The sequence below is a fragment of the Daphnia carinata genome, chromosome 6, assembly GCF_022539665.2.
Source record: "Daphnia carinata strain CSIRO-1 chromosome 6, CSIRO_AGI_Dcar_HiC_V3, whole genome shotgun sequence".
In the NCBI taxonomy this organism is placed as follows: domain Eukaryota; kingdom Metazoa; phylum Arthropoda; class Branchiopoda; order Diplostraca; family Daphniidae; genus Daphnia; species Daphnia carinata.
The window spans coordinates 621579-628896 of NC_081336.1; positions in this window are offsets into that span (position 1 = coordinate 621579).

Genomic DNA, 7318 nt, shown 5'->3' on the forward strand with positions numbered 1-7318 from the left:
TTTTTTTGTGTCGATCGACACGACTGCATCGATATTTACATAGACATTAGAATATTATCGATCACAAAGTGCAACTCAGAAATCAATAGAATACAAGAAGATGGTCATTACAATCCTCTTTTGCCTCGTGTATACGTACCGATTCGATTACGAAGAAGAAAAATTCACGAGGACAGTGGACGACGGAAACGATCGGCAACGGGAGCCAAAATGGCTGTCGTCCAAAAGGCACAACACTCACACACACAGCAAAAAAATAAAATAAAAGAAGATCTTTGAAAGACGACATGATTGTCGCCGATTGTTTTTCTCTGTGTCTTCTGCACTTCGATTGTCTTTTGTTTATTGCGTCATAGCGTCGACAGCGCACTCTAGGATCGCATTGGTTGATTAGAAAGGCATGTTACATTTGATGGCCATCACATGAAATCGATCTATAATTTTTTCTTTTTTGAAAGACTCTTTCTCACCGTATTTTATACGCACACATATCGACGTGATGGTTTATCAGATCGGCGAGGGTGTTGGAACGATGACGGAGCAAACACTCCCCCCCCCCCTCCCTCCCTACACTTAGACTTCCTCGGTACACGAGTAGCGGCTGCGGAAGAATTATGAGCTAGGATGTGGATCCGACATGTTATGATCTTTTTTTTTTTTTCTTTTTCCTATCGGCTTTTTATTGAAAAAAAAAAAAAAAAGAGGGCAGGGGTTGGCAACCACCCACCCCCTCTAATGTTGAAAAACTTTCGACGCCATCATCCTTCACGTACAGAAGCAGTCCAAAAAGGATCCGGATGGATCGTTTTTTTTTTTTTTCTATTATTATCATACAAAAATGATTTTGACCCTCCGCTGTTAAAGTTAAGTATAAATAGAATATCGGTAGAGAAGCAGACACGTTGGCTCCTGTTTTATTGTTGAAATGCGATTCGTTTTTTAATGGGCCTATTTATCTACGGGCCCGCTTACAATGTGTGTGCACTGACCGACGTTTAAACTTCTCCAAGTTTCTTTTTTTTAACTGTTCAAAGTCAATTGGTGAAAGATGATTTATATACTAACAGCCAACGTTCTATTTAGGGTTTTCTTTTTTTTTTATTGACGTGCGAAGCGTCAAGTCCAGTTTAACATTTTTGCCAAAATTCGTAAGCGAAGGCGCACGCATAAAAATGACGAAATCTCGCTACAAGAAAAATAATCTAAATGAACACGATGATGGATGGAGCGGAACAAAAAAAAAGAGAAGCGCATCTATTGTTTTCGCTTTCTGACTTGATGCACTAAATGTATCGTCATTGTCGGATCGAAACCTAAACAAAAATAGAAAAAAAAAAAAAAAAAAGAAATGTCGATGCATTTTAAAACATTTTCTAGTCGACACATTTTTCCTTTTCGTTCGGGGAAAAAAAAAGGGAGGGAGGGATTTTCTCTTAAATTATCCCGTCCTGTCTTCTGCCGTTTTTAAACAAAAAAGAAAAGAAAAACATAATATTTTTTTATTTTGTTGTTTTTCCTGACGGCGTTTGTTTCTGCCGGTTGCGGTTCGGTTCGTTGATGGCATGTTCCCGTCTGGGGGTGCGCGCTCTCGGGTGTTTTATAAATAAATATCACGCACATGCACCAAGGATGATATGCCGTTTGCCCTCCCTCTTGTTATTCCACCTTGCAACACAAGTGGAACGCATTCTTCTTCTTTTTTTTAAAGACAATTTTTTTTTTTTTTTTTTCATTTTTTCTTTTAGCACCACCACCGTCGGGCCAGCGTAAGCATTCCGGGTAGCGTTCGTTCTACGAGACGCCCGGAATGCTTCCAGTTTTTTTTTTTTTTTCAGAGGAAAAATAACAACTGCTACTTCAATGTGTCAAGAAATGAAAAAAGAAAAACGTTTATCAGTCATTTGTTTTTTTTTGTTTTTTTTTTTTCTATTTTTGCTTCTAGTGGAGTCTCTTGTTTTCTTTAAAAAAAATCGTTTCAGTTCGATGTAAATCAACGAAATGAATCGATTTTTATTTGTGAAACAAAAACCGGAATTGATGGATGTTGGCAGGAGTTTCCCTTTTCCCCACCGATCACGATGTTATTCTTTCCGCACAAACGGAAAAAAAACAAACAAAAAAACAAACGCTACTCGTCTACTATTTCGACATCCATCCGGAAGAATGGCTTCTCGCTTCCTTTTGGACATGCCTTCGAACAATAAAAAATAGATAGATATACTTTTGCCTTTTTGGGTTGTTGCGGATGTGCAGTAGCAAACATCTTTTCGCCTCATTTGTTTTCATTAGCGGAAGAGACTGACAATCCCCCTCCCCTCCTCCGCTTGCTGGTGTAAAAATCACGTGATCAATGGCCAAACACACAACAACAGAGATACATACATCCTTCGATGTTTTTTTTTTTTCTTCTGATGATCAATGACCGTCAATCCGGTGACACATCGCTACGTAACGTCTCCCCCCCTTTTTTCTTCTGATTTCATTCCATTCGGTGCATCCATCTATTTTTCGAAAGTATACAAGATGCATTAGTGAGTTAAGGGGGGGGGGGCTATTGACTCGTTAACGTTCCTCAATTTCTGTTGATTTGCATATCGTATATAGACGAATGAAAGTGGTTTAGAAGACCTAATTTCATTAAAGATGACGAAATTTAAAAAACAAAATGTGTGGCCTGGAATTGAATCAAACTATGGGGGGGGGGGGGATCGCCTTTACATTGTGAGCGCATCATAAAAAAAAAAGAGGTTTCGATTAAGACTATTTCCCCGACGACAGCAAATAGGAGGATCCCCCCCCATCCTTCTGATCTAACTGAATTCATCACAGCTGCGGATATCTCCCCCTCCCTCTCTATTTTTTTTTTTTTTCTTCACGTGAACACAATAGGCCAGAGGCATTCAATCCCAGTCCAACAAGAGTCGATGAATGACATTAGCCAATAGCTTCCCTTCATTACGGGTTTAGAACCAGCAGCCATGAACTTTAACTTTAAGCAGAACCCCCCGTCCTCCAAAGAAGAAAAAGGGGGAGGAGGGTGTAGGCAGGTTGAGCGATTGGCACCTCGCCCAGGATGGAAGGAGGAGGGGAGCATTACATGCCATCGATAAATCGGATGCAGCCCCAGCAAAGAGTCAAAGAATCCAAAGCAAAAAATAAAGGAGGGAGATGGAGAGGGAGGGTTTGTATGAAGTGTATACATCTATTTCTATAGAAAGAAAAGAATGGCGCTGACATCAGCATAGAACCGATAGAAAGTCTTTATGGATCCATTCCACTTTTCTTTTTTTTTTTTTTTTTTTCCAGGGGAGCAGGTTCAACTCCTCCCTTTTTGGATGACTCCACCAAGAAAGAGGGACATCTTCCTGGACGTCATCCAACCTGATTTTTTTATTTTTCATTATTATCTTTTTCGTTTGCCTCCTCTTTTTTTTTTTTTTTTTCGATGACGTTGGTTCATCACTCAAATAGGGGCTTCATCCTTAAGTAAAGACTTCAACTTTGAACGCAGAATGTTCTGTGTTGGAGGTGGGCGGCATCGAGTGCGGAACGATCGATCAAAAGGAGAAGAAGAAGAAGATGCGAAAAGTGAATAGAAATGAACGCAATGGAATACAACTACATCAGAGTATCCACATGAAAAAATTGTAGATATAAAAGGAGAGGAGGAGAGAACGAGATAAAAGTTGTGTGTTGCTTCTCTTTCGTACGCTCCAGTGATCCGGAAGTTGGCCAGATATGGTAACTTCTTTTCTGTTACAACATCATAAAAAAATAATAATAAATAAATAAATAAGAGAACATTCATCGATGGATATCTCGTGTTAGCGTTTCTCTCTTATAGAATTGTAGATCATTGGATTTCATTTTGACTTACCTCTACGTTTGAATGGCGTTCAGTTTCTCATACGTCGGATGCAGCTCCATTCTCCCGCATGCAAAATAAAAGAAACCAAGATGATTTGTGATTTCAATTTGAATTTCGATTGAATTAGTCGTAATTGTTTTGCGGTCTGGACCAGCTTACGTTTGACAATGGATGGTCGTAGAAAGGGGTCCATTCGGTGATGAATCCGGCTGGAAATCTGTCCCGTTTCCGTGGCTTTTTTTTTTTTTTTTTTTTTTTTCACGCAGCCCACAAAGGCAAACAAAGTTGCCTCTCGTCACACACACACACACACACACACACATAGGATGGTCATAAATAAATCGACGTCAAACATCCGGAACTTGCCTCTGTCATCCCAACTGTCACATTTAAAAAAAAAAAAACAAACAAACAAATTGTTTTTGTTTTGTTTTTAAAGAAAAAAAAAAAAGATATCTAAATTTACCTTTTCTTTCCGATGAAGATATTCTCCTTGATTTAATTAAATTTAAAAAAAAATTAACGCTCTATTTCCTGCGGTAACGGTTTGATTTAGTGTGATGAAGAACGGTAACGAGGTGGACGATAAACGGCCCAAGTAAAAAGACGAGTGTGCAAAACGAAGGTGCTTATTGCTGTCAATTTTATTGCCCATTCATTTTCAACAAACGGCATCAAGGATAGGAGGAGAAAAAAAAAACAAGTGAAAAACAGAATTTTTTTTTTTGACCACAAAACAGAGAGAGAAAAAAAAAAAAAAAATGTAGAGATAAAAATCGGGAAAAAAAAATTGCTTTTTTTTTTGTCAAATTCAAATTTGTCTTTTTTTTTTTTTTGGCAACCGAAAGAAAAAAAAATTTAATTGGGGGGGGGGATGAAGGAGGAGGAATAAATGAATAAAAAAAAAACACCCAAAAAACAAAAAAAAAAACCCAACACGATCGTTTCCGTGTTTTGTAACAAATGTGAAAACACACACACGCACGCGCGCACGAACGAAGAAAATAGCAAACACACACGGGGGGCGCACACACAACAAACATTTTGTCAAACGAAAAAAAAAAAAAAAAAAATTTGTTTTTCAGAAGGGGAGTGGGAACAATCCTGAGGTTTTACAAAAGGGAGGAATAGGATCCAAAGGGATTGAATTCAAAAAAAACAATTCGCGATTCGATTTCAGGAGATTGTTGTGTTTGTTGTTATGTCAGTCGAGTCGGTGGCGGTGGTGGTCGTATTATATTCGGCGGGGGCAAGAATGCAAATGAGCCTTGCCCTTCCCAATCGGGCCGCTTTTGAAAGCTCGGCCATGGGAGAGGAGCTTTTGACGCATTTAAAATTAATTTAATTTAAAAAAAAAAAATGGTTTCTGAGATGGCAAAACAAAACGCGCAATTGATCAACAATTTTCAGGAGGAAAAAAAAGATTTTTGTTTTGTTTTGAAATGGTCATTAAATCGAATGAATTATTGCCACGTAAAAGAAGAACAAATTTAAAAAAAAAAAAAAAAAAGGGAAATAAAAACATGTGGAGGAGGAATAGCTACCGGCCGCAAATTTCCAACTACAATTTTTTTTTTTTTTTACGTTCAAACATTTTTTGTTATTGAAACACGACACAGAAAACACCTCTCCCAACTTGATGATGGAAAAAAAAAAAAAAAAAAAAAAGTCAAAAACAAAATTTTCAAAGGAAAAAGGAAAACACAATTTGGCAAATTGAAAATGTCATTAGAATAAGAAGGGGGAGGTCTTTCTGTTTCAATTGAATGATTTGTTTTTCATTCTTTCGTGTTATGCTCATTTTTCGTCATCATCGGGATTGCTCTTTTATTTGTATTTTTTTTTTTTTTAATTTTTCATTTGACTTGATGCGGCCACACTAAACGCAAAGGTTTCACCTAACGAAGGATCAAGAGAGAAGAGGAATAGGATCAGAAATATAACAATTTTTCTTTCATGTTCTTGTCATTGTTTTTCTCTTTTGTTTTTGTAAAAAGAATTGAATAATTGAAGATGACATAAACGCACACGTGTTCTTCTGGTGACGAGATCGAAGAGCGAAAAACAATTAAAAAATCAAAATATTTGAAAATAAATTGTTTTTTTTCTTTTTGGCGGCGCGAGGAAATTTGAAATTTAAAAACAAAAAACGACGTTGTCAATTTTGGTTTTTCTTTTCTTGACGAATAAAAAAAAAAAAAAAAAAAAAAAAGGCGGTGTGTTTTGTAAAAAAAAAAAAAAAAAAAGACGCTCAACTTTCAAATTTCGAGGGAGGGGTTCTATTTCCTTTTTTTTTTTAAACTACCGACAACAATCAGGAGGAGAGAAAAAAAAGGAGCTTTTTTGATATCGGCGCCTCAAACGTTTTCTCTGATTTCACACACGAAGAAGATCTCAATTTTTCGTTCTAAAATCTATTTTAAACAGTGTTTTCTCTTTTAAGTTACTACCTTCAAAAGAAAAAAAAAAAAACGTTCGATTTTTGTAAAATGGGGTTTTCCTTTTGTTTTGCATAGCTCATTGAAGAGAAGAGTTCATTTTGCCTAACTGAATGAACTCGTTCTAATTAAATTAAAGTCATTTCTTTTTTGCGAGATGATTTTCTTTTTAAATCACTTCCTCTTGTCGTATGGCGTCAAGTCATTTGAAATCTTTTCAACATTTTCATGTTTCTTTTTTTTTTTTTTTTTTTTTTTTTTTTTTCGATTTTTTTTTTCTGTTTTTTTCTGTTTTTTTTTTTTGGTTTGTTCAGGCTGCAAAAAATGAAATGCGTGAAAAAATTTTTGTTTTTTTTTTTTTCGGGAGGAAACGACAACACACGAAGATGGGGTAAAAAAAAAACAAACAAAAAGAAAACACGAAAATATAAAAATGGGTTTCGTTAAAAATTCTCTGTTTTCTGCTCTACGTCGAGACTACCAACAACATCCTATTCGTTTTTGTTTTATTTTTGATGTCTCTCTCATTTATCCGCAAAATTTTGAAATGAAAACGTTTCTCTGCTTTTACATCTACGGGTTATCCATTTTTTTTTTTTTTTTTTTTCCTTTTAGGATTTCGTTCGAAGAAATCGATCAAATTCGAATTTGCAACATTTCCGTCTGTCCCTTTTTTTTTCTTTGTGTCCATTCCCAGGGTGGAAAACGCACGAGAAACAAAATGAACGGACTGCGCGTAAACGAATCGAAACAAGAAGAAAAAAGAAATGGGAGAAATAAAAAAAAAAAAAATGAAAATGAAACCTCGTAGTTAGCTACTATTACTGCTTTTACTCAACTCTAGCTGCTAGTTTTACTAGAGAGAAGGCGTTGGCCGCCTATCACAGTCGGTAGTAAACGTCACGTGACCTTGTGACACACCTGAAAAAAAAAACCGTTTTTTTTTTTTCCCATTTTTGCTTCGTTTTTTTTCCATATCGTCTTCTTCCTTTTTTTAGTGGAGTTTGCCGCC